The sequence below is a fragment of the Elephantulus edwardii genome, unplaced genomic scaffold (assembly GCF_000299155.1).
Source record: "Elephantulus edwardii isolate Elephantulus edwardi_28Jun2011 unplaced genomic scaffold, EleEdw1.0 scaffold00001, whole genome shotgun sequence".
Taxonomy (NCBI): domain Eukaryota; kingdom Metazoa; phylum Chordata; class Mammalia; order Macroscelidea; family Macroscelididae; genus Elephantulus; species Elephantulus edwardii.
The window spans coordinates 47,334,101-47,361,823 of NW_006399751.1; the positions used below are offsets into that span (position 1 = coordinate 47,334,101).

The 27,723-nt window shown below is 40.8% G+C and overlaps 1 pseudogene; it reads left to right on the forward strand.

Annotated features, from left to right (window-relative positions):
• The first annotated feature begins 16,668 nt into the window (after positions 1 to 16,668).
• LOC102863533 lies at positions 16,669 to 18,146 on the forward strand (annotated as a pseudogene).
• Positions 18,147 to 27,723: the final 9,577 nt, after the last annotated feature.

Below are 27,723 nucleotides of genomic sequence, written 5' to 3' on the forward strand. Positions count from 1 at the left end.
TGGCATTTTGCTTGTTGGTCTCTGCCCTCCCAGCACAATCTCTCCTTACTACCACCTTGTCAATCTGTGTACCGCCTATAAGAACAGGCAGTGTTGGGAGAAAACAAGGATTGAAGAAGGAAAAGGCAAGAGGAAATGCAAGCCTAGGATTTTCATCACTAGATTTAACAGAGGAAAAATCTGGACTTAACCTTAAAAAGAACCATTAAAGAACCAATTCACAGAGCAGAGCGTGTCCGCAGCCCACACTGAAGTTGGTATAAAAATGTACATCGTGCTCTGCCTTCTGGACTCCATTGTCTCTGTTCACTTGATTATCTGCACCAAAACTGAGCTCCTTTATTAAGAAAATGCTTGGTCCAAGTATTGTTACTTTTCCCTTGATCTTTTTTACATGAACAGTTGTGCTATACAGACAAAATCATCACATCACCTTACTTTCACCAGGGTGTTGGTGGTGATTGCTCCACATATGTGTTCACTTTCCAAAGTGTGAACCCTTTTGTTGTATGATTAGAAACAATATAGCTTTTGTATTGACCTAAATGGGAAGGGAGATGTTTCTGTGCTTCAGATGAAGTAAAAAAACTTATGGGGGTTTTGGGTTCCCCCTCTCTTTGCCTCACTGAATAGTATTTTACATTCTGGGTTGATGCCAAGCTCAAGGAACATGGAGAACTTGGGGATAGGCCAGGGACAGAGAAAATATTATTAATAGTTTGTTTATAAGGGTCATAATGAGAGGCTGAAGACAGTGTGTTTATTTACCCTGAAGCAAGAGCTTTCTAGAAAAAGAGAGATTGATAGCTCCCAGCTAGAAACAGGCATGAAAAAGTTCTCAAGGAGAAACATGAAACCCACTTGAATTTAAATTCTATTTTCACTCTTGCTGGTTCTACAATCTTCGGTCACGCAGTATCTCTGAACATCAGTGTCTTCAATTAAAAGCTAAAACTAGTAATGTTTTACCTGTAGATTGTTGCATATAAAATGCTAGACCCCATGCCTGGAAATGATTGGTTCTTAGCTAATGGTAATTTATGTAATCTGTAATAATTTTTTTTCCTTACAGAGGGAATCAAGTATTTGTATTTTTATAGGAGAGGAAAAGATATGATCTCCTGAGATAGAAATAAATTCGCCATAGGAAATTGTTCTTTACTGAGTAACTTTGAGTTTGCTTATTTCAGGAAGGCATGACTAGTTCCTTGGATTACATTCAGTTAGTTCAACAAACACTTATTAAGTGCCCACTTTGTGGGCACTTAATCTAGAACAGAAACTGTACTAGATGCTGAGAATACAGAGAAGATTTGTATGCGTGGTGCTAAGCACCCTTGCTGATATTCCTCAGCTACAGCTGATCACATTTGTCTGCACAGCTCCATCATATCAACTGGCATTCTCACTTCTAAGACCCTTCCTAAGGCCCTTCAAGAACAAAGATCATTGTGTGCTACCAGAAGAGGTAAAATCCAGGACACAAAAAGGGTCTTCATGTGTAGCCCCTTTATACCTACAGTCTGGCATCCAAGCTCAGTGGGAGAGTCATGCTCCTGTACCCAGTGCTTCAAATTGGCAGTACTGCTTCCTGCTGCTGCTGCTGCAGGAGACACAGGTATGAGGGGTGGGGGTCGTGGGGGAAACCACCACTATCACCTTGGCTCTTGATGCTATCATTTGCAGATGCTCCCAGAGACTCACTGTGCTCCCGAGGTACATTTGAATCCCAGTGGTGAGCGTGTCTGCGGCTTCAACAATGGCCTTGAGCATGAAGGAGAGTGTGAGGATGGTGCAGGATAGGACATGGTTTCTATCTGCTGTTCATCAGATCACCATGAGTCCGAGTAAACTTCATGGCACTTGTTTTATTTAGAATTCTGATCATACCAATAATTCATACTAGACTAACCACAAAAAAGCCCAGGTGAAAAATGTCCCAACACTTCATCATTTTCAGCATTAACTGTACCTCCTCCCTCCAGCCCAAACCTCTTCTCAGTGTTCTTGGGTTTGACATTTTGCTAGAAGGGGCCCCAAAGCTCAAGTAGCTGTTAATGATTATTGAAGATGCAGGGCAGCTGGCTAGTCCAGGTGAGCAAAGAGGAGGAGCCCACCTGAGTCTCGGATGCAATCAGTCTTCTTTCCTTGGAACTCCAGGGCATAGATCACATTCCCAGGGGAAACAAGGGTAGCAATTTGGACTGCGCCACCTTTAGTCGGGTGGAATCTTAAGATGTTAAACATAGGAAAGCTGTTTCGACAAACTCTTGACACCACGGCACTCAACAATAAGAAGTGAGCACATCATGTGTTTTACACATTCCTTGCAATTCTCTCCAAATTTATAACTTCCAAAATTTCTTTAGTCTCTTTCCGTTTTAAAAAACTTCCCATTTGAAAGCCTGGCCAGAATCTGTCCTAATCTAAAATGGCTGGAAGAGCAGAAATCCTTGCCTACCAAGAAAGGTCTCACTTTTTCTGAGTACATGCTTTGCTTTTGTAATTTCCAGTGAGTGAGTAAGAGTGCCTCTTTGAAAGGCTTGGGTAAACATTTACATATTCACTCATATTGTTCATTTTTATCGCAGGAACCAGTTTTAAAGAGATTTAAACAGATTTTCTAGTCAGTGTTAGAAAACACTTTTTTTAAATGTGTGAAGCTCAATTTAATTGATTTATCAAATTTTAATTGAAGCCCTGCTGTTACCATCACAGGAAAATGACTAGCAGCTTTCCCATTGTTATTGAAAACTTACCTTCTTTATAAATATTTTGACATTTTTTTGAAATGCCAAATATATGCATGATGTGTACCATGCAGTCAAGAATGAGACAAGATTCTTCTTTGGCATAAAGCTTATTTCAGGTAGGGAAAGGGAAAGTAGATAATTGATAGTAAGAAAGTAGAATGAGGCTAGCAATAGTTATCGATACAGTACAGACAGGGCCCTCAATGACTTAATTCCTCTGCAAGATATGTACCCTAAATGTTAATGAGTTGTTCTTGGAGTTTCAAGTTCTGCCTTCTAATAAAATATGTGCCTGGAGCAAATCAATAGTTTTCTACCTTAAAAGCATTTATCTGGAAAATTAGGAGGTTGTACCAAGAGTCTGAATGTCCCTTCTAGCCTGAAAAGTCAATGAGTCTGTGCATTCTTAGCTAAATCATACATTACAAAAAGACAAGAACAGCATCTTCTGTTTCTTCTGAAGTCGTGATTTTGCTATTATGTGGAAAGCCACCAGGAGCCCTGGTGACATGGTGGTTAAAGCATTAAGCTGCCAAGGGAAATGTTTGGCAGTTAAAATTGGGGGAAAGATGTGGCAGTGGGTGGTGGTAAAAATTTCCACCTTGAAAACCCTGTAGTGCAGTTCTCTGTCCTGTAAGGTCCATATGAGTCAGAATCAACTAAATTGCAGTGGGTTTGAGTTTATTTTATGGAAAACAATAAAATGAAGGTGGGGGGGTTGGTATTAAAACCCAGGAACAAACAAAAAAAATTAACATACTTTAAACTGGAAAACAAATGAACTTAAAAGCATACCATCCTATCGTGTGTGTGTGTGTGTGTGTGTGTGTGTGTATGTGTGTATGTGTGTATTGGAATCAACCCACAGCTGACCCTCCACTGGGTTTTCAGAGACCATAAATTGCACTGGAGGAGATTGTTCATATGTCTATGAATCACTTACTGCATGACTTACTTCATGTGATGTTATACAGTAAAACCTGCAAAAGCCAGAGCCTGTGTAAGGAGGAAACCTGTCAGAGAAGTAAAATGCAAATACTCTAAGAGAGAGGTATAGAAAAGTGGTGAACTGTTCCCACTCTGTGAAAGACAGAAAACTTCTAAGAGCCAGAAAAATCAAGACCTCTTGTCAAATTCTGGCTCTCATGGATAATATTTTTATATTACCATTGGCATTCATCCTTTAAATGACTATTTAGTATTTCATTTTACTGATGAGCTATAAGAACAAAAACAATCATTCAGTTGATCCCAAGTCATAGTGACCTCATGCGTTCAGACTAGCATTATGCTGTCCAGTTTTACTGCCTGTGATCTTTATGGCAGCAGATTGCCACTCCTTTATTCTACAGCACCTCTAATTTCAAACTGCCAATTTTTAGGCAGTGGTTAAGCACAAATTGTACCCCCAGGGACCTTTTTTTATACTAGTTGTTTTCTTAAATATTCATTATTTTCAAAATTTTGGTTATTTCAATATTTGATAACCTAAAAATGTTACAGCCAACTTTTTATTTATGACTCTTTCCTTTGAATAACTTTCTAAGAATAAATTTCTAGGGATGCAATTATTAAGTTTAAGGGAACCTCTTCTTAGTTGTTTATAAATGTTGACAAATGTCTTTGCTAAATCTTGTACTAATTTATACTATTACTACCATTCCTGAGAGCGACCTTCACAAAAGTGTGAAAGGTATGAAATGACTCATAATTGTTTTTATTTAAATTTCTTTGATTATTGGAAGTTTTGATTGGTTTCTCTTTTATGATTGCATTTTATCAATTGCTAATTGTTTCTTTGTGACCCTTGTCCCTTTATCTGGTTGTGAAGCCATAGGTGAAAAATGCATCTTATCTGTGCTTCAGTTTGCTCATCTGTAAACAGGATAACAGTGGTACCTTTCTCATAGGATTGTTGTAAGAACTAAATAAATTTTTAAATGTAAAGCCTATAAAATAGTATGTAATACATGGAGGTCCTTCAGAACATGCTTAAGTTAGTACTGGTGGTATTGCTCCACTTCCAAGAGTTTGTCTCACTGGTGTGGCTTGTAAGTTGCTGTGGAATCTTTGCTACCAGAATTCAAATACTACCACAGTTGCTGACGGCAGACAAGTTTCAGCAGAACTTTCAGAATAAGAGACTAGGAAGAAAATCCTGACAATATACTTGTAAAAATTAGCTATCTTTTGAATCACAAGGATGGCAAAACTTAATTTCACTTACCATGGGCATTTTTCCAGGAGAAATTAGTCCATGGTCAAATAAAGTAAAAGGGTCAGTTCTTACCACTGGACCAATTGGTAGCATCAGGATGGATGGCAAAGAGATTGAGATTGTTCACAGCTTCCATTTGCTCGGCTCCATGGTCAACACTCTTGGCACTAGCAGCCAGGAAATCAAAAAACGTATAGTGATGGGAAAGTCTGCTGTTAGGGACCTCTCTAAAGTACTCAAGAGCAACAGTGTCTCTGGAGACTAAGGTGCGCCTGATACAGGCCATGGTCTTTGCAATCACTTCTTATGCATCAGAGAGTTGGACAATGACTAGGGAGGATAGAAGGAGAATTGATGCCTTTGAGCTGTAGTGCTGGAGAAGAGTATTGAATGTTCCATGGACTGCCAAGAAAACAAATTTATGCTGGAGAGGGTTAAACCAGGCTACTCCTTGGAGGCAAGGATTCTGGGGCTTCGTCTGACATACTTTGGACATGTTGTAAGGAGGGACAGGTCCTTGGAGAGGGACATCATGCTTGGGAGGGTGGAGGGACAGGAGGGGAAGACCCTCTATGAGGTGGATTGATTCAGTGACTGGGGTAATCGGGATGGGTGTGTCAGAGGCAATGCAATTGGCACAGGATAGAGCAGGGTTTAGGGCTGTTGTACATAGGGTCGCTAGGAGTCGCAAACGACTCGACGGCACATAACAACAACAAAAGGGTCAGTGAAAGAGACGAAAACCCTCAGGGAAATGGAGTGACACAGTGACGACCAAAAGAAGCATGAGCTTGACAGACATCATGATGCTGGCACAGATCAAGGCACAGGTCAGAACTGTTGTTGTTCATAGAGTTGCTACAAATCATAGTCACTTGATGGCACCAAACAACAGCAGCATGGATCAGATTAGAGCAATGTGTGACTCACTTGCTTTGGACACACCATCAAGAGGGATCAATAGGTCCCAGAGGGCATGATGCTTGGTGACATGAAAGGACAACAAGAGTGAGGGAAACTCTCACTGATGTAGAAAGGTACAGTAGCTGCTACAATGCAGCCAATCTTAAGTATAACATTGGACCAACAACATTTCATTCTTTCATACATAGTGTTACCAAGTGTCAGAGTCATCTTGATGGAAGTTAGCAATCTGTTTATCTAAAAACATTGTTACTGTAGTTATGTGTCATGAGTTGTCTGCAACCCTGTGTAGAGCACCTCTGAACCTTGCCCTGTCCTATGCCAGTCTCACTAATTCCGACACACCAACTTCCATTGCCCCAGTTATTGTATCAGTCCATCTCATCTGGGGTCTTCCTCTCCTGTAATGTCCCTCCACCCTTCCGAGCATGATGTCCTTCTCCAAGGACTGCTCTCTCCTGACCTTGTGCCCAGTGTATGTGAGATGGAGCTTCAAAATCCTAGCCTCCACCCTCTCCAAGACAGACCTGTTTGTATTCTTGGCAGTCCATAGTATGTTCAAGACTCTTCTCCAGCACCACAATTTGAAGACATCTATAATTCATCTGTCATTCTTAGTCATTGTCCAGATCTCTGATGCATAGCAAGTAATTGCAAAGACTGGATTAAGAGCATCTTAGTCTCTAGACTGACATAATTTCTTTTCAGCACTCTGGAGAGGTCCCTGACAACAGATTTTCCCAGTGCAATTCATCTTTGGATTTCCTGACTGCTGATATTAAAAGTATTGATTGTGGAGTTGAGTACACTGTAATTAACAACCTCAATCACTTCTCCATCTATCATGGTGCTGCTGTTAGTTGGCCCAGTGGTGAGAATCTTTGTCTTTTTAAAAAAAAAATTTTCTTTTATTTTAATTTAATTTTATTAATGAACATTTACAGAGATTTTAAATTTCCATTCATCATTCATTGTTGCATTTTTCTCCCTGCCCACTCCTCCCCACCCAGTTCGCTCTTTTCTTCGAAAAGTAAAAGAAAAATTCTTTCATTGGTATACAATCCCCCCTCCTCCCCAAGTACATTCCACTATGCAGCCTTCATTCTGGACTCTTGTCATAACCATAGTACCCACTCATATAGCACTTTTAAACTCTTCTCTCTCAATGCAGTATACATCATTTATCCAATTTTTCTCAGTCTCACCCCAACCCTAATGTCAGGCCCGTTCTACAACAGTGGCACTGTGCAGTATTTGTCCTTTTGTGACTGAGATATTTCACTCTGCATAATGCCCTCAAGGGTCACCCATTTTTAATAATACTGCATTAGTTCCTTCGTTTTCAATGCAGTGTAGTATTCCATTGTGTGAATATACCGCAGCTTCTCTATCCATTCATTTGTTGATGGGCATGTAGGTTGTTTCCAACTCTTTGCTATTGTGAACAAAGCTCTGATAAATGTGGGTGTGCATATATCTGCCTGTATAGCAGTTATGGTTTCTTTAGAATATATTCCCAGTAGAGGAATTGCTGGGTCAAATGGTATTTCTATTTGCAACTTTTTGAGAAAGTGCCATACTGCCTTCCACAGTGGTTGCACCATTTTACACTCCCACCAACAGTGAATAAGGGTTCTAGTTTCTCCACAACCTCGCCAACATTTGTTGCTTGCTGCTCTGTTAAATTTTGCTATTCTGACTGGGGTGAGATGATATCTCATAGTTGTTTTGAGAGACTCTTTGTCTTTTTTATGTTGAGCTTCAGTCCATATTGAAGACTACAGTCCTTGACCTTCTCCAGCAAGTGCTTCAGATCTTCATTAGTATTAGGACAAACGTGCTTTTAATCTATATATAAGCCAAATTTTTAATTCATTTATAAGAAAGCTCTTTCTAGAATATAGAGGGCATCTTGTTCTGCAGGGCCTAGCAAAGTGCTTGCCCAGTTGATTGTTTTCTTGTCTATGTTACTTTGCATGTGTGCATTCAGGCAGGGGTGGATGTATTTTCTCATACGTGCAAAAACTGTACCTATGCAGAAGGGCTGCACATAGAGATGCTGAGGGCCTGACAGTGCTTAGAATGGCACTCCAGCTTTGTTGACGAATTGGGTGACCCAGTCATTTAGAGAAAAAAAAATGAATAAACAAAACCAATTGCAAAATCAAATCACATACACACATGCATCCACAAAACCGAAGTGAGCCCTGGACTCATACACACATTACAAACAAAAACCACAGATGGTTTTTAAAAAGATGAAGGAAATTGGAAACCATGGAAATTTCTCTTTAAGAGTAATTGATTCTCTGTGTGCAATTGTCACCCGATTCCTGAAACCTAACTTAAAACACTCAGAGGGGAAAAACCAAAGAGGTGGCAGCAATAAATTGCCTTTGGGAGAAAAAGGACTTCTTACAGTCCTCAACATCATGGATGGAAGAGATCCTGAGGGAAGGACTGAAGCAGGCTCAGAATGGCAGGGTTAGTCATGTTCAAGACCAAGCTTAATCATATCTGCAGTGAGTGAATTGAAAGAAAAGGCTAAAGAGCAATAAAAATAATAATAAAATGAGTAATAGGAGGAACTGAAGAAGCCCGTGGCCCAGATGAGGATTGGAAACTATTTAGACTGGATAATGCCGTATGTGTTTTGGCTCTGAGAAAACAGGAGTTGAACTTTTGAGTAGTAATCAAGGACTTGGTCTCAGAGTATTTGCAAATAGCGCTGGTATGGAGAACAGATGCTGACATTATTGCCAATGGGAATCGCAATGTGATAGTTGGAGTGAGAGACTGAAAGAAACCACAGGGAATTTTTGTGGAAAGCTCGGCATTGAAAATGATTTATGGCTGATTTAAGAAGGAGACGAGGAAAAGAAGGCTACAGTGTACAGCCATCTGACTGCGGTAGACAAAGGATGTAAACAGTTAGCCATAGCTTTCCAACCTCCTGGAAATCAGAGCTCCGCGCACACAGAAAGGCGCCAGAATGTTTGTCTGCGTTAAATGCATACTTCTTTGCAGTATCTAAGAATAGTTGTCCTCCTTTCCTCTCCGATTACTGTTTGGGTATCCTTAAAAATCCCCACCAGCTATTAAGCACAGTGGAGTTACCCCCAGAGATCTGTAAGGAACATTGCTTGTTCCTAAAAAGGATCAGAGGAATCTCCCCACAGGCCCTAAGCTTGAAAGGTGGACCGCTGTATCGTGTCATTATCCATATGAACTCTTGTGTTAAATCATGGAAGGTGGAGGATTCATAAGGATCGAGTGAGTGGTGCAAAAATATCTAATGAAAGGTACAGAGAAGTTACATTGAGGCAGGAGACATGTGACCTTTCCTTGATCTTGGGTTGCTTAAGTAATAATCCATCTTTCAAGGAAACAGGGAACAAGCAGCATAGGAAACAGGAGCTTATTGAGCTACCCTTTAGAGAGTCTTAGAGCTGAAATGGGAAAAGGCAGTCACATTCTGCTAATGGTAGTAAGATTTTCACATGACAGATGCAGACTTCAAGGATATTGCTGCTGCTCATTAAATCCTCAGGACTGCTGGACTCATAGCAGGGCAGTAGATGAAGGGGAGTAACGGGGATGGTGTCGCAAAAGCACAGGAACAATGAGCTTTAACACCTGGCCAGTGACAACACTTAATGAAAATCAAAGGGAAAGAATACAGATGAGATGAGGGAAATAAGACTGGGATTTGTGCCCAGGAACCTGAGCCAACCAGTGGCCAGAGTTCCATTATCTTAGGAAATAGATCCAGGTTCTCATGATGAATCCCTTTATAGGTATGTTCCCACACGTAACACACACACACACACACACCCTTAGTCTCCCTTTATTTTCTAGTTGAGTTTATTTGAAAGCTTCCAATTCCAGAGCCTGAGCTAATATTACAAAGGTCCATACAGGCCTGGACCAGAGTGTGTGTGGGAAGCCAAGCCAAGTGTATTGTAGGTGGGCTGATGGCCAACTCAGATGTAAGCCAGGGAAGAGATGATACAGCTAGGACAGATAGAAACACGAGAGTTCTCTGTCAGCTTGCACTGCCTCTCCATCATCTTGTCTTCTTGGCAAAATCCAGATTAGTTTTCGGAATCTGCTCTAGTGTTACTTATTATCTCCTCTCTAAACCCACTGGTGGAAAGTGCACAGCACTAATCAGGAATTTACTACATTGTTTGATAATGGTTTGCTTGTCTGTCTCTTTTACTGAACCATCAAGTCCATAATGGCAGAGACGGTATCTTTCATCTCTGTATCTTCAACCCTAGAAGTGTCTAGAAATAGGCTAATATTGTAGCCATCCATTATATGTGGTTATTAAGCACTTGAAATGTGAGTAGTTAAAATTGAAATTTACTATAAATGTAGCCTATGTGTTGCATTTTTGAAACCTAGAATGAATAAGTTGTTATTATTGTTCTTTGGTGCCACTGAGTCAATAACCACACTTAGTGATCCTACCAATAACAGATCTGAACCTTGCGCTAAACTGTGTTCATAATCTTCGTCCTGCTCAAGTCTGTTGTTATAGTCATTGTGTCAGTCGATCTTGTTGAGGGTCTTCCTTTCCTTCACTGACATTTTACATTTCCCAACATGATGTATTTCTCGAAGTATTTGTTCCTCCTTAAAGTATGCCCACAGTAAGTGAGACAAAATTTCACCATCCTTGCCTCTAAGAAGCACTCTGGTTGTATTTCCTTCAAGACGGGGTTATTTGTTCATTTGGCGGTCCATGGTATATTTAATAATCTTTTCCAACACCACAATTCAAAGGCATCATTTTTTAAATATTTTCATTTATTTCTTTTTCATTTCAATGAACATCTACAGAGATTTTGGAATTCCATTCATTCATTGTTGCACCCTTCTCCCCGCCCATCCCATCTCACACCCCCCCCCCGTTTGCTCCTCTCCCTGAAAAGCAAAAGAAAAACTCCCTCATTGGTACACAATGCCGCCCTGCACCTCCCCCAATCCCACCCCCACCCCCAAATATAATCCACTCTGCAACCCTCATTGCGTACTCCTGCAATAAACATAATGCACTAAAATATAATACTTTTAAACTATTCTCTCCCCCATAGACTTCAATGCCATAAACATATTTCATCCAGTTTTTCTCAGCCTTACCCCCACCCTGATGCCAGCCTCATTCTACAACAGTGGCACCATATAGCATTTGTCCCAAAGGCATCAATTTTTGTCTTATCATCTTTAATCATTGTCCAAATTTCAGATACATAGGAAGTAACTGAAAATACCATATAGGATGCAACATTTTTTATTTATTTTGATTCCTTGAAAGCTGTCCCCATGAGTGCTGATTGTGAATCCACATAAAATTAAATCCTAGGCATTGTCAGGCTTTTCTCTAGCCTGTTGGTCCATTGGTAGAGACTTTTGTTTTCTTGATATTGAGTTGTAATCCATATTGAAGGATCCATAATCAAAGTTCTCTTTGATCTTCTTTTTTGTTAACATCTTAAACATAATAATTTAGACACATGTGTTAAACAAAACATATTATTAAAATTAACTTATTTTACGTTACTCTTTGATTGTACATGATTAGTCTTGACTAGAGTAGAAACTTACTTGAGGCAGAGTCTCAGGAATGAAAAGATAACATATGGGATGTTGGGCAAGGTTAATGAAATACACCAAAGATGCTGAAACACCAGCAGACTAGCAACCCATGGAGAATATTAAAACCCTAAGCCTAAAAAAAAAAGAAAGAAACTATTTCTAGATCTGAGGAATGCTAGAGGCACAGTAGAGGATAGCCCAGCGGGAGCTCTTGTAGAAAGACTCGAAGCCAAATTCATTGCTGTTGAGTCCACTTCAGTTCATAATGGCCCTGCAGGACAGAATAGGGCTGCCCCACCAGATCTTCAAGGATATAAATATTTACAGAAGCAGACCTCATTTCCCCTTCAAGCAGTTGGTAAGTTTGAACCACCAGTCTTTTGGTTAGCAAGTGTATAACTATTGAATCGTCAGAGCTTCTTCCTAGATGGGTCCAAAACCCAAACTAAACCCACAGCTTTGCAGGAACTTTTAATTTGGGGTTTATATATAGAATGAAGTAGAACTTCCCCAAAGGGTTTCCAGGCTATAAATGTTTATAGAGGCACACTACCACATTTTTCTCCCATAGAGCAGCTATTGAGTTCAAACAGCCAACCTTCTGATTAGCAGACAAAAACAGTAAGCCACTAAGGCTCATATAGAAGGACCTAGTGAGAATGAAGTTGAGGACCTGAATGGAAGATTTCAAAGGGAAGCATGGGAAGTTGTTGTTGTTGCTGTTATGTGCCATTGAGTCACTTGCGACTCATAGCGACCCTATGTACAACAGCCCTAAACTCTGCTCTGTCCTGTACCAATCGCACTGTCTCCGATATACCCATCCCCAGTTACCCCAGTCACTGAATCAGTCCACCTTATAAGGGCCTTCGTCTCCTGTGCTGTCCCTCCACCCTCCCAAGCATGATGTCCCTCTCCAAGGACTGGACCCTCCTTACAACATGTCCAAAGTATGCTAGATGAAGCCCCAGAATCCTTGCCTCCAAGGAGCCACCCGTTTTAACCCCCTCCAGGATGAATCTGTTTGTTTTCCTAGCAGTCCATGGTACCCTCAAAACTCTTCTCCAGCACCACAGGTCAAAGGCATCAGTTCTCCTGTCCTCCTTAGTCATTGTCCAACTCTCTGATGTATAACAAGTGATTACAAAGACCATAGCATGGGAAGACAAAACAAAATATTATAATGAAATATGCAAAGAGCTGCAGGTGAAAAATCGAAAGAGATGGACTCACTCAGCATTTCTCAAGTTGAAGAACAAATTCAAGGCATAAGTTGCAATACTTAAGTATGCTGTGGTCAGAATGTTGAATGAGCCAGGGAACATCAAAAGAAGATGGAAGGAGTACACAGAGTCACTATACCAAAAAGAATTTGCTGACACAGAAGAATTCCATGAAACAACATATGATCAAGAGCCTATGGTAATGAAGGAGGAAGTTCAAGCTGCTCTGAAGGAATTGGTTCAAAAACAAGGCCTCAGGAATTGACAGCATACCAATACATATTTCAACAGATTCTTCCCTGGACACACTCACCAGGTTTTGCAAAAGAATCTGGAGAACAACCACCTGCTCAATTGCCTGGAAGAGATCTAAATTTATTCCCATTCCAAAAAAAGGTGACAAAAAAAAGTGTGGAAATTATAGAACAATACCATTAATATCACATGCAAGCAAGATCCTGCTGCAGATTATTCAAAAATTACTGGAACAACACATCAACAGAGAATTGCCAGATGTACAGTCTGGGTATGGAAGAAGTTGTGGTACTAGGGACATCATAGCCAATGTTAGATGAATCTTAGTGAAAAGCAGAGAGTACCAGAGGAAGATTTATGTGTTTCATTGTCTATGCAAAGGCTTTTGACTGTGTGGATCACAACAAACTGTGGCTGACTCTGAAAATAACAGAATCCTATAACACTTGATTGTTCTTATGTGAACCTACATTTGGACCAGGAGGAAGTCGCCAGAACAGAGCAAGGAAACATTGCGTGGTTCAAAATCAGCAAAGGTGTACACCAGGGATGCATCCTACCTTTTCAATCTATATTTAGAACAGGTGATCTGGGAGGCTGGGCTCTATGAGGAAGAATGTAGCATCAGGATTGAAGAGAGACTCATCAGCAACTTGCATTATGCAGATGACACAACCTTGCTTGCCAAAATAGAAGAGGATCTGAGGCATTTGCTGCAGAAAATCAAGGACTGTAGTCCTCAATATGGATTGACGTTTATTTCAAGAAAACAAAAGATTCTCACTTCTGGGCTAATTGGTAGCATCCAGATAGTGAAGAGATTGAGATTCAGCTTCAGCTTGCTTGGCTCCATAATCAACACTGTTGCTACCAACAGAAAGGAAATCAAAAGATGAATTGCATTGGGGAAATCTGCTGTCAGGGGCCTCTCCAGAGTACTGAAGATTGAGGATGTCCACCTAGAGAGTAAGGTGTGTCTGATCCAGGCCATGGTCTTCACAATTATTTGCTGTGCATCAGAGAGCTGGACAATGACTAAGAATGATAAAAGAATCATCAATGCCTTTGAGTTGTGGTGCTGGAGTAGAGTATTGAATATGCCATGGACTGCTAAGAGAACAAACAGATCTGTCCTGGAGAGGGTAAAACCAGGCTATTCCTTGGAGGCAAGAATTTTGTAGCTCCATCTCACATACTTTGGGGATGTTGTAAGGAGGGGCCAGTCCTTAGAGAAGGACATCATCTTTGGATGGGTGGAGGGAAGCACAAGAGAGGAAGACCCTGGATGAGATGGATTGACTTAGTTACTGGGGTAAAGCAGGTATATGTATCAGAGACAATGAGGTTGGCTCAAGATTGAAAAAAGTTCAGAACTGTTGTATATAGGGTCACTATGAGTCAGAGTCGAGAATGAGCATCACTTCCAAGACTGGAGCAAAAGCAAGGAGAGAAAAAATCTTTGGTCTCCTACTAGGCTCCTATTGACTACTGATAACCATATTCCAGATGGCAAGGGATCCAGAGTGGTGCAGCCCTTAGAAGTCACCTCCAGGTTTCCTGGATATTGAAAGCAGATCACAGTGGAAGACAGATAAAAGCTTATGGATAGCAAGGGATGGGGAATAGTCTACACAGGGTTTAATAAATTTGTTGAATGAATGAGTGAAATTAAATTAGCAACTTGGAGGAAAATAAAGATGAAATAATTGGAGTGTCGTGCATTAAGAGTTGGGTTGACAGCCAGAGGGTCTGTGGTTCAAATATATCAACTATTGTGAAGAAGAAATATAAGGTGTCTCCTCCCATAAAGGTTTATTGTTATTAGGTGCCTACAGGTCAAGTACAATTCATAACAGCACTATGAACAAACTGTCCTTTCCTCTGCAGATCTCACCATCTGACATACTTAAACCCATTGTCACAGTCACTGAGTCAGTCCATCTCATTGAGGGTCATCCTTTTTTTCACTGACTCTCCACCTTTCTAAACATGTCCCTTCCCAAGGAATAGCCCCTCTTAACAACATGCCCAAACTTAATGAGGTGAAGTTTCACATCCCCACTGCGAAGGAGCACTCTGGCTGCACTTTCACACACCTTCCAAAATGGATAGATTTCCATGCATCAGAACTAACTCAGTGGCGATGGGTTGTTGAGTTGGGTTGGGGACATATTACAGCAATGCTTTTTTTTTAGCAATGATTTTTAAATTGTGCTGTGACATTTAAGAATTTAGTGATGTAAAGCAATATTAATGATACCATTTTAGGGGTTAAATATATATATGTGTGTGTCTAACTCTCTAAATGTATATTTATGAATTTTTAAGATATGTAAATACAGTATATGTGTTATATATTAACATTATAACATATTGGAAACAATTAATGCATCAACTTGTGCTGCCAGGTAAATTTGATTTTGTGCAAGCCTAAATATAAGACACTTCCTATCTCTTCTGCTCTTTTATTTGAATATCTTAAATCATTATTGTCATTACTGATGCCAGATGGATCTTAGCTTAAATCAGAAAATACCAGAAAGATATTTACCTATATTTTATTGACTACATAAAGCCATTCAACTGTGTAGATCATAGAAAATTGTGTCTAGCATTTCAAAGAATGGGAATTCCAGAACATTTAATTATGCTCATATAGAACCTATAGGAACCAAGAAGCAGTTATTCAAACAAAATAAGGAGAAACAGTTTAACTGAAAATAAAAAAGGTGAGTGTGGCAGACTTTTATCCTTTCACATTTATAAATTCAATCTATGTAGTGATCAAATAATCTGAGAAACTGTACTATATGAAGAAAAGAGACCTCATAATTAAATGAAGATTCATTAATAGCCTCTGATACACAGATGGCACAGCCTTGCCTCCTGAAAATTAAAACAACTTGGAGCATTTACTGATAAAAGACTACAACCTTCCATATGGATTATACCTCAACATCAAGAAATTAAAAATTCTCATAAGTAGACCAAGAAGTGATATGATAAAGAGAGAAAAGATTGAAGCTACCAAAGTTTTAATTTACTTGGATCTACAATCAACACTCATGGAAGCAATGTCAATAAATCAGAAAATACATTGCACTGGGCAAGTCTGCTACCAAAGACCTCTTTAACATGTTGCAGTGTTGCCTTAAAAGTTGGCTTTTCTAGCCATTATGTTAGCCTCTCTGGTCTTCAGCTACCTTAACAGCAGACACATCGTCTTGCATATTGTCAACAGCTGTGGAACTATGATAAGAGCAAGAGAGTGCTTCCCACACTGAACAGCAAGACCCTCGTGCAATCAAAATCAGAGTGAGATGCTGCTTAGAGCAACACCCTGATAGCAACAACTAATAATGTTGGTGGGAAGACTGTGGCATTGCTGTGGAGAAATTGTGGCACAATGTAACCAGAGGAACCCTGAGATAGAGGCTACATTTGAAAGTTTTGCTGTTCTTGCTGGATTATGGAAGGGAAAGCTGATTGCTGAACTGAAACCAGAACCTGAACTAACTGAGGAATTCTGCCTTGGGACTGCTGGGCTGATACCTGGACTTGTATTGGGTATTGTTCTTTGCCTCTCACACTCTCCAGCTCACTTCCCTAATAAACTCCACTCTCAGTACCACACCTTTGAGTAAAATCTATGAGTCATCAATTAATATAAAACTTAATGATTGGCAGAAGCATGGAGGGTACCATGTCTGACCTTGCAGTTATCTGTTTGCTGGTATGGATATTATTGATGGGAACAGTTCCCTTTATGAAATTACTAGAAATCAGACTTGGACACCATGACCCCACCCCCATGTTTCATATGCTCCTTTTGCAATTGGTGTCAGAAGTGGGACTCATTGTTCATAACTCACTTATTGCCAACAAGTTGGAATGGACTCATAAGTGAGCCTCTAGTGCAATTTCAAAGGCTATAAATTGCACAGAAGGAGGTTGCACACCTTTCTCCCATGGAGCGGTGTGAAGCAACTGGTAGATTCAAACTACCTGCCTTTGGGTTGGCAGTACACTTTCTTACCCAACTTCTGTGATTTAATTGCTCCCACTATTGATGTCAGTACAGTGGGGGCAATTAAGCCACAGAAGTTGGCAAAGTCCATAAATTAAACTTGATTTATTGTGCTGTTGATCTTTTAAATTTTTAATAAAACTTTCCCAATACTTTAAAACTTAACCAATTCAGTAAGGAAGTCACATCTATCATTGATGAGTGAGTGAGGTTCTAACATATGTTTTTGTTGTTTAAGTTTTGGCTTGTTGTTGTTGTTGTTGTTGTTGTTATATGCCATCAAGTCACTTGAGACTCATAGCGACCCTACGTACAAGAGCCCTAAATGCTGCTCTGTCTTGTGCCAACCTCACCATCTCTTACTTATGAATATAAAACTGATAGAAATTAACTAATTTAAACATAAAAGTAGTGTTCATTTTGGAACCACATTCAGTTATCAATCACTTACAATTGGTAATTGTCTAAGGATGATTTTCAAGTCACATAAATCCATATGTGATGGACATAAACTGCCCAAGGGTGTTTCTGAGTATGTAAGTAACCTGATCACGGTCTTATAACTATCATGTGGCAACACTAGGATGCAGACTTGGGCAGTCTGGCCTGAATTCTTTTATAGGAGGAAGGAGGATCCAGGAAGATAGCAGCATATTTAATATTTAAAAATTTTGGCCTGGCCGGTATCCTCGCATGTATGCTCCCTCGTTGCCTCTCTCCCAGCCCAGCCCAGGCTCACCGTGGTGGAAGCTTTTGTAGATACCTGGAAGCTAGTAGACAGCAAGAATTTCAGTGAATACATGAAGTCACTTGGTGTGGGTTTTGCTACCAGGCAGGTGGCCACCAGGACCAAACTTAACACAATCATTGAAGTGAATGAGGACACTGTCATCATAAAAATGCAGAGCACCTTCAAGAACACGGAGATCAACTTCAAGTAGAGTACAGAGTTTGATGAGACAACAGCAGATGACAGGAAAATCAAGTCCATTGAGATGAGGAAAGGAGACAAATTTGTGCATGTGCAGAAGTGGGATGGGCAAGAGACGATCCTTGTGCGGGAACTAACTGATGGGAAACTCATTCTGACACCCACCTACGGCAGTGCAGTCAGCACTCGAACCTACAAGAAGGAGGTGTGAGCCTGCCCACTCTCCACCAACTGCTCTGCCAGTCACCTACCACTGGACTCAGCACCAGATTGCCTCATTTTCCCCCTCTGACATTTTGTATAAATCAACTTTGGTTGGGGAAGTCTCCTGAGATCAGGTGGTACCAGCCTGCTTCTGGTTCCCGTTGTATATACTTGTTTTTTTAACTGTATCTAAAGGTTGCTCTGAGGCCAGTAAAGCAAAGCCCAAGGGAAAAAAAATGTTTTGGCCCCCAAAATGCTAACAACAATAATAATGGCTATATTGCTGAAGATTATCTAAAAATGGGTAGAACAGCCTATCAAAAGTTCAACCTGGGTTTCGAAGACACTAGTAACAGAGATATCATTACTGATGTCAGATGGACCTTGGCTGAAAGCAGAGAATACCAGAAGAATATTTATTTGTGTTTTAGTGATTATGCAAAGCCATTTGACTGTATGGATTATAAAAAAAAAAATTGGTCAATGTAGAGGAGAATGAGAATCCCAGAAGATTTAATGGACTCACATGAAACCTAGACCAAAAGGCTGTTGGCAGAAAAGAAAGGTAACACTGGTTCAGAAACAAAATTTGCATCAGGGCTGTTTCTTTGCCCTATTATACTAAATCTGCATTAGAGTCACAAAATTTTATGAAGAGGAAAGTGGGGTCAAGATCAGAGAGAATACTCATGAACAACCTGCATCACATGACCTTGCTTGCTGTAAGTGAAGAAGACTTGAATCACTCTGGGCTGAAGACCCAAGACTACAGTCTTCAATATGTGTTACAACTCTGCATCAGCAAAACAAAACAAAATAAACCCCTCACCTCTGGGCCAATAGGCAACATCATGAGAGATGGAGAAAAGATTTCATCTTGCTTGATTCACAGTCAACACCTTTAGTACAAACAGTCAAGAAATTAGAAGATGTATCACACTGGGAAAATTTGCTGTCAAGGACCTCTCCAAAGTGCTAAGGAACAATGATGTCAACTTAAAAACTAGGGTATACCTCATCCAAACCATAATATTTTCACCTGCTTCCTCAGCATCTAAAAGTTGGAAAGTGTCTAAGAATGACAGAAAAAGAATCAGTACCTTCAAACTGTAGTGTTGGAGAAGACTGGATATCCTATGGACTACCAAAAGAACAAACAAGTATGTTTAGAGAAAGTACAGCCAGGATGCTCTATATGAAAGGCTGATGAAGCTTTGTCTCACATACTTTGAGCATATTGTTAGGAGCTGCTAGTCCTTGGAAAAGGACATCTTGCTTGGATGGTCAGTAACAGAGAGAAAAACTCAACAAGATGCATTGACATTGACACAGTGACTGTAACAATGAGCTCACATATATCAAGAGACGATGAGGATGGCACAGGATGGGCAGGGTCCAGATCCATTGTTCATGGGCTCAATATGAGTCATACTTGACTCGCTGGCATATAACAACAGCAATAGTTTTTAGAAAGCTTCACATAGTGCTGTTGTTCCGTGAAATATTACCCTTACTATAACCATGTCCCTATGAACCTGGAGAGAGGATGAAAGGCACCCAAGCGTTGAGGATTCTCCGTCATAGGGTCACTATGAGTCACCTGTGACTCGACAGCATGTAACGACATCAACATAGAGAAAGAAATCAGCTGGCCCAGTGGACAGAAGGCAGTGCTACCAAGCTGAAGGTGGGTGACTTTTAATCTGCAGCCCTCAGGCCTGTCTTTCATTGCTTTTGTTCAGACATTCCTCTGGGTCATATAGCCCTGGTGTACAAGTTTCCATACAGCAGTGACTTGGGGTTGCTGTGAGGCTGAACACTGTGACACTGATGTGTCAAGTGCGTTAATGGCTGGTTTACCCAATTCGGACAGAGAGGGGGGTGAAGCTCCCCAATTAAAACAAGCTTGGAAGGAGGAGTGGCATCCACTTCCATAATAGCTTGCCTCTGGAAACCCTATGAACCTGGAGAGAGGATGAAAGGCACCCAAGCGTCAAGGACTCTCCTTCATAGGGTCGCTGTGAGTTGCCTGCGACTCGACGGCACTTAACAACAACAATATAACCATGTTGTTGTGTAGATTCAAACAGTATGTCTTGAGGATTGCAGCATAGCTTCTTACCATCAGAGCTCCCTAAACTATAACCATGTTGTTGTTATGTGCCATCGAGTCGCTTGCGACTCATAGTGACCCTATGTACAACAGCCCTAAACTCTGCTCTGTCCTGTGCCAATAGCACTGTTTCTGACACACCCATCCTGATAACCCCAGTCACTGAATCAATCCACTTCATAGAGGGCCTTCTGCTCCTGCACTGTCCCTCCAACCTCCCAAGCATGATGTCCCTCTCCAAGGACTGATCCCTCCTTAAAACAAGTCCAAAGTATGTTAGACAGAGCCTCAGAATCCTTGCATCCAAGGAGCCTCTCGGTTTAACCCTTTCCAAGATGAATGTTTGTTTTTCTATCAGTCTATGGTACCCTTAATACCAGCACCACAGCTCAAAGTCATCAATTCTCCTTCTATCCTCCTTAGTCATTGTTCAACTCTCTGATACATAACAAGTGATAGCAAAGACTATGGCCTGTATCAGATGCACCTTAGTCTCCAGAGAAACACCATTGCTCTTCAGTACTTTGGAGAGGTCCCTAACAGCAGACTTTCCCATGGCAATACGTCTTTCAATTTCCTGGCTACTGGTGCCAAGAGTGTTGACCATGGAGCCAAGCAAACCAAAGCTGTCAACAATCTCAATCTCTTCACCATCCATCCTGATACTGCCAACTGGTCCAGTGGTGAGAATCTTTGTCTTCTTGATATTGAGCCTCAATCCATATTCAGAGTAAGACAGACTAGGAAGAAGGATTGGCCATCCACTTCTGAAATAGCAGGCCTCTGAAAACCCTATGTACAACAGAACACATGTAGATAATAGAAAGGGTAACTGAGGTTGAGCTTTCAAGTATCAAAATACGAAGGACGAGGAACAGTTGTAAGCAGACACTAGTGATTGAGACATGGAATGTGAGAACCATGAATGTAGGAAAATTAGATATTGTTAAGGAAGAAATAGAACGCATAAATATTGACATACTAGGCATTGGTGAGATGAGATGGACTGGCATGGGGCATTTTGAGTCGGATGACCATATGATATGCTACTCTGGAGATGAAAAGGTGAGGAAAAATGGAGTTGCTTTCATAGTTAAAAAAGCCATTGTTAGATCCATGTTGAAGTACAATATTGTGAGTGACAGGATAATATCCATATGCATACAAAGAACGATAACCATAGGAGACCTTTATTATTATTACTATAATATCTAATGGTGTAGTCCATTGGGAGTTGTAGTGCTAACCCTAAGGCCACACCTCTCTGGCAGTTTGAATTCACCAGTGGCTCCACAGAGAATAAGAGATAATCTGTTTTTTATAGCCTCAGAAACCCATCAGAGGGTCAGCTAAATGTTAGTTCCATCTTGACTGCAGAGAGAGAGAGACTATAATCTTACTCTCATAAATGAGAAAGTTGAGCCCTCATAAATTAAATACCTTTTCAAAGATTGTTATTGTTAGGTACCATTGTACCAAATACAAATTCATAACAGTCCTATAGCAGATGAAAACCTTGTCCTATCCTGCACTGCCCTCACAATTGCCCCCATATTCAAGCCATATGGTTGCAGTCGCTGTGTCTTCCTTTCTTTTACTGACCTTCTACCTTTCCCAGAATTATGTGTTTTTCTCAGGACTTGTCCCTCCTGACTACATGCTCAAAATGTGTGAGATTAAGTTTCACCATCGTTGCCTCTAAGGAACGCTCTGGGTGCTCTTCCTCCGAGACAGATTTGTTTATTCTTTTGGTTACCTGTAGTATATTCAACACTCTTTGTCAACATCACAATTCAAAGACATTGTCCAACACTTTCATGCATATGAAGCAATTAAAAATATCATAGCGTGGATCAGATGCACGTTAGTGTTTAAACTAATATCCTTGCTCTTCAGCACTTTGGAGAGGTCCCTTACAGCAGATTTTCCCAGTGCAACACATCTTTTAATTGCTTGACTGCTTCTACTTTGGAGCATTGATTTTGAATCCAAGCAAAATGAAATACTGGACAACTTCAATCTTTTCTCCATGCGGATGACACAACCCTGCTTGCTAAAATTGAGGAGGACCTGAAGCGCCTGCTGCAGAGTGTCAAGGACTGCAGCCTACAATATGGATTGAGACTCAATGCCAAGAAGACAAAGATTCTCACCACTGGACCAATTGGCAGCATTAGGATGGATGGAGAAGAGATTGAGATTGTACACAACTTTAGTTTGCTTGGCTCCACAGTCAACAGTCTTGGCACCAGCAGCCAGGAAATTAAAAGGCGCATTGCCATGGGAAAGTCTGCTGTTAGGGACCTCTCCAAAGTGCTGAAGAGCAATGGTATCTCTTTGGAGACTAAGGTGCATCTGATACAGGCCATGGTCTTCGCAATCACCTGTTATGCATCAGAGAGTTGGACAATGACCAAGGAGGATAGAAGGAGAATTGATGCCTTTGAGCTGTGGGGCTGGAGAAGAGTACTGAGAATACCATGGACTGCTAGGAAAACAAACAGATTTGTCCTGGAAAGGGTTAAACCGGGTGGTTCCTTGGAGGCAAGGATTCTGAGGCTCCGTCTAACATACTTTGGACATGTTGTGAGGAGAGACCGGTCCTTAGAGAGGGACATCATGCTTGGGAGGGTGGAGGGACGGCGCAGGAGAGGAGGGCCCTCTATGAGGTGGACTGATTCAGTGACTGGGATAATTGGGATGAGAGTGTCAGAGACGGTGCGATTGGCACAGGACAGAGCGGAGTTTAGGGCTGTTGTACATAGGGTCGCTATGAGTTGCAGGTGACTGGACGGCACATAACAACAACAACAACAATTATAATGCTGCCTACTGGTCCAGTAGTGAGAGTTTTTGTTTTCTTAATGCTAAGATGTAATTCATACTGAAGGCTGTATTCTTGGAACTTCTTCAGTAAGTGCTTTACATTATCTTCACTTTATGTAAGGTTACACAGCCATAAAAAAAAAAGAAAAGTAATGCAAATGTAAGCTCTGTCATCTCCTAGGATTCAGCGACATGCCTTGCCTTAGCCTTTCTGGAATCATGTATGTATGGACATAGATATCTCTCACTCATAATTTGGAAGAATGTGTATTTGCTGATCACATTCATATCCTCTCAGTGGAGAGCTGCAGGTCAGGTTTATATGTTGTCTGGTCTCTCCTCACAACATGTCCAAAGTATGTTAGACGGAGCCTCGGAATCCTTGCCTCCAAGGAGCCACCCAGTTTAACCCTTTCTAGGACAAATATGTTGGTTTTCTTAGCAGTCCATGGTATTCTCAATACTCTTCTCCAGCACCACAGCTCAAAGGCATCAATTCTCCTTCTATCTTCCTTGGTCATTGTCCAACTCTCTGATGCATAACAAGTGATTGCAAAGACCATGGCCTGTATCAGATGCACCTTAGTCTCCAAAGAGACACCACTGCTCTTCAGCACTTTGGAGAGGTCCCTAACAGCAGACTTTCCCATGGCAATGCGCCTTTTAATTTCCTGGCTGCTGGTGCCAAGACTGTTGACTATGGAGCCAAGCAAACTAAAGCTGTGTATAATCTCAATCTCTTCACCATCCATCCTGATGCTGCCAGTTGGTCCAGTGGTGAGAATCTTTGTCTTCTTGACACTGAGCCTCAATCCATATTGTAGGCTGCAGTCCTTGACACTCTGCAGCAGGCGCTTCAGGTCTTCTTCAGTTTCAGCAAGCAGGGTTGTGTCATCCGCATAACACAGATTGTTGATAAATCGTCCACCAATCTTGACCCCACATTTCTCCTCACAGAGCCCAGCCTCCCGGATAATCTGTTCTGCATATAGATTGAAAAGGTATGGAGATAGGATGCATCCCTGGCGTACGCCCTTCCCAATTTTGAACCATGCAGTGTTCCCTTGCTCTGTTCTGACGACTGCCTCCTGGTCCAAGTATAAGTTTCGCATTAGAACGATCAAGTGTTCTGGGATTCCCATTCTTCTCAGAGTCAGCCACAGTTTGTTATGATCTACACAGTCAAATGCCTTTGCATAGTCAATGAAGCACAGATAGACATTCCTCTGGTATTCCCTGCTTTCAGACAAGATCCATCTAACATCAGCTACAATATCCCTAGTACCACGACCCCTTCTGAAACTAGCCTGGACTTCTGGTAGTTCTCTGTTGATGTGCTGTTCCAGTCGTTTTTGGATAATCTTCAGTAAAATCTTGCTTGCATGTGAAATTGTTCTGTAGTTTCCACATTTGGTTAGGTCGCCTTTCTTTGGGATAGCAACAAATATCAATCTCTTCCAGTCAGTTGGCCAAGTGGTTGTTCTCCAGATTTCTTGGCACAACTTGGTGAGCACGTCCAGGGCAGCATCTGTTAACTGAAATATGTCAATTGGTATACCATCTATTCCTGGAGCCTTATTTTTGCCATGTCAAGGTTTATATAGGGTATAATAATTCCAAGGGAGCTCTGGTAGCCTAGTGATAAGGAGTAGCATTGCCAACCCTCAAACACACAGTTCAAGTCCATCAGCAAGGTTGTGGGGAGAAAGATGGGCCATCTCCTCCCATGCAATTTACAGTCCCTGAACACCTGATGAAGGGTCAGCTATGTATTAGTTCCAACTCAGTGGCATCTAATAATGTCAGTTCTTTCCAAACAGAGGTCAACAGTTAGTGCTTACTCTAGTTATTTCCCTTGCCCTTTGCAACTGGTGTTTTCCTTAAACCTTCCAAACTCAGATATTGTAACATTATTTGCCCAAATCAGTCTTTTATGCACAGAATACATAAACATGTTCAACTTATTTCTATCCTTTGCTGCATTTGATTCAGTTTTTTATCTATTTAACCAACATTTACTAATGGCTGCTTTAGGACCAGGCACTCTAATGAGGTTTGGGAAGTTGTTAGGTGTCATCATGTGGATTCCGACTCATAGCAACACTGTGCATGCTGCTGGTCCTGCTCTTGCCTCATAATTGCTGCCATTGCAGTCACTCTGCTAATCCATCTCATTGAAGGTTTTCAGGGTTTCCCCCCCCCACTCACCCCCTACTTTACCATGCTTGATATCTTTCTCCAGGTTTGGAGACAAGAGATGGTCAAAGCTCAGTCGCAGGCCTCCAGGGATTAACACAAACACAACTCGAACTCTGCAATTGAATAGTAACTGACTCATAGCTGAGCCTCCAGTAGGTTTTCCGAGGCTGTATATCACATGGGAGGAGATGACTCATCTTTCTCCTGAGAAGCTACTGGTGGTTTGGGCACATATACAAATAAATAGATCAAATGGTTAAATACTTAAAATCAGGATTCTAATCACTAAGACCTGAAGACCTTCTTAATCTGTTTTTGTCTTTTATTTCACACACAGCGTACCTCTCCTCTTGATGTTTTGTTTTTTCCTCTGTTTCATGTTCCCTTTTCTTTTCCTGTTTTTATTATTTGTGCTGCCTATTACAGATGAGTGTGTGTGGCGTGTGATTTTTGTATAATTTAAACTTGTATTTGATTACTGGAATCTGGATTTAATCCTCCCCGTCAGCCACCCGCCCCCATCTGAGGAATGCTCAGGGAAAAAGGATTAGTTGTAACATTAGTCTAAAGAACGCTGAATTAGACCATCATTAGTTCTTCACCCCTCCCTACTCCCCTGCTCTCCACAGAATTTAGGATCACTTCCAAAGCCACATAGGGATAATTTTTTTCTTTGCTGAGTCCTCTGCCCCACGTCTGCTGGCACAGATAATAGAAAAGAAATATCTCTTGATTTCTTTCCTGCTGCCCCTAGATTTGTGGAATGTTGTTTTGAAATTCTTCTCTGAATTTTTACATCCAAATTTCTTTTCCTCAACTCCTATCATACTGCCTGGCACATAATATACATCCAGTAAATACATGTGAAATTAAATCCAAAGTGAGAAGATAGACAAGTCAGTAAATCGGTTTTTTGTGTGAACAATTAATTTTACTTTCTCTTCATGGGTTTACATCTTTGTTTCTTGTGGTCCTCAAGAATAGTGACTGTTTCTCATTCTTCATACTTTCTCCTACCATCTGCCTAGCATACTACCTGGTATGGAACAGAATCTTAATATTTATTGGATAAAGAATGGATGTTATTGTTATTAGGTGTCATTATATAGACCATGACTCAAAGGGACCCTATGAACAGGATCTGTACCCTGCCTGTCCTGTGTCATCCTCATCATCTCCAATATACTTGAGCCCATTGTTATAGTCACTGTGTCTATATATCTTGTTAGAATCTTCCTGTCTTTTGCTGCCCCTGCACCTTTCCAAGCATGATGTCTTTTTCAAGGCCTGGTCTCCCTTCTAACAACATGCTGAAAGTATGTGACACAAAGCTTCATTTTTCTTGCCTTTAAGGGGCCTCTTAGTTGCATGTCCTCATATTTGTTTGCTCTCTTGACAGTTCATAGGGTATTCAGCATTCTTCTGCAATACTCAAAGGCATCAATTCTTCTTTTATCATCTTTATTCATTGTTCAACTTTCAGATACATAGCAAGTAGTTGAAAAGACCATAGATTGTATCAGGCACACCTAAATCTTTAAACTGACATCATTGCTTCTTGGAACTTTGGAGAGGAGCTTGACAGCAAATACTCTCAAAAACTCAAGTTCCCTGCCATCAAACCAAGTCTGACTCATAGGAATCTATGGGTAGAATAAGACTGTTCCATAAGATTTCAGAGGCTGCGAGTTTTGTGAGAGCATATTGTCTTGTCTTCCACATAGCTACTGGTTGCTTCAAACTAATGACCTTTCAGTTAGTAGTCCAACGCTCAACACATTACTTCACCAGGTCTCCTCAATGAATACTGGATGCTCACTTAAATATATGTTGTTGATGAGGAGGATGATTTCAGTCGATAATATTATCACCTTAAATATTTTTCTGGAAAAAGATATAAATAACTAAGACAAACTGTAGCTAGTATTAGCAGAGTATCTACAGAGAACAGGCCACATTGGTGTAACTCTTCCCCTGAGAGGCCATGTCATAAAATGAGTGTGCCTGCTTCTATTTTATTCCCTTTGAGAGAACTGGAGCTGAACTTTGAAGAAGACTTTGCACATGGAACAGAAGTAAAAGGGTGTGGTCATGTGGTCGTGGGATTTTTGTTAATGTAGTCATTTCCTTCCAAACACTTGAAAAACTCTCCTCTTTTATAATTCCATTCTACTGCCATTGCTTCTGTGTTTTCTTCTCATTTCACATTTAAATTCTTTAAACCATCCAGTTAATGTGGACATGCATAATAAGTGGGCCCAGATCTTATTCTAAATGGAAGCCAGAGCCAGTGTCCAGACACCAGGAGAGCATAATTACCCAGAGAACAGAGTTGTATTTTCTGGGAGGCTTTTATCAGTGTCCGTGGAGCCCCAGATGTATGTTTCAGCATTAGACAAGGAAAAAGATTTATGAAACACATTTCTCTCTCTTCTTTTTCTCCCGG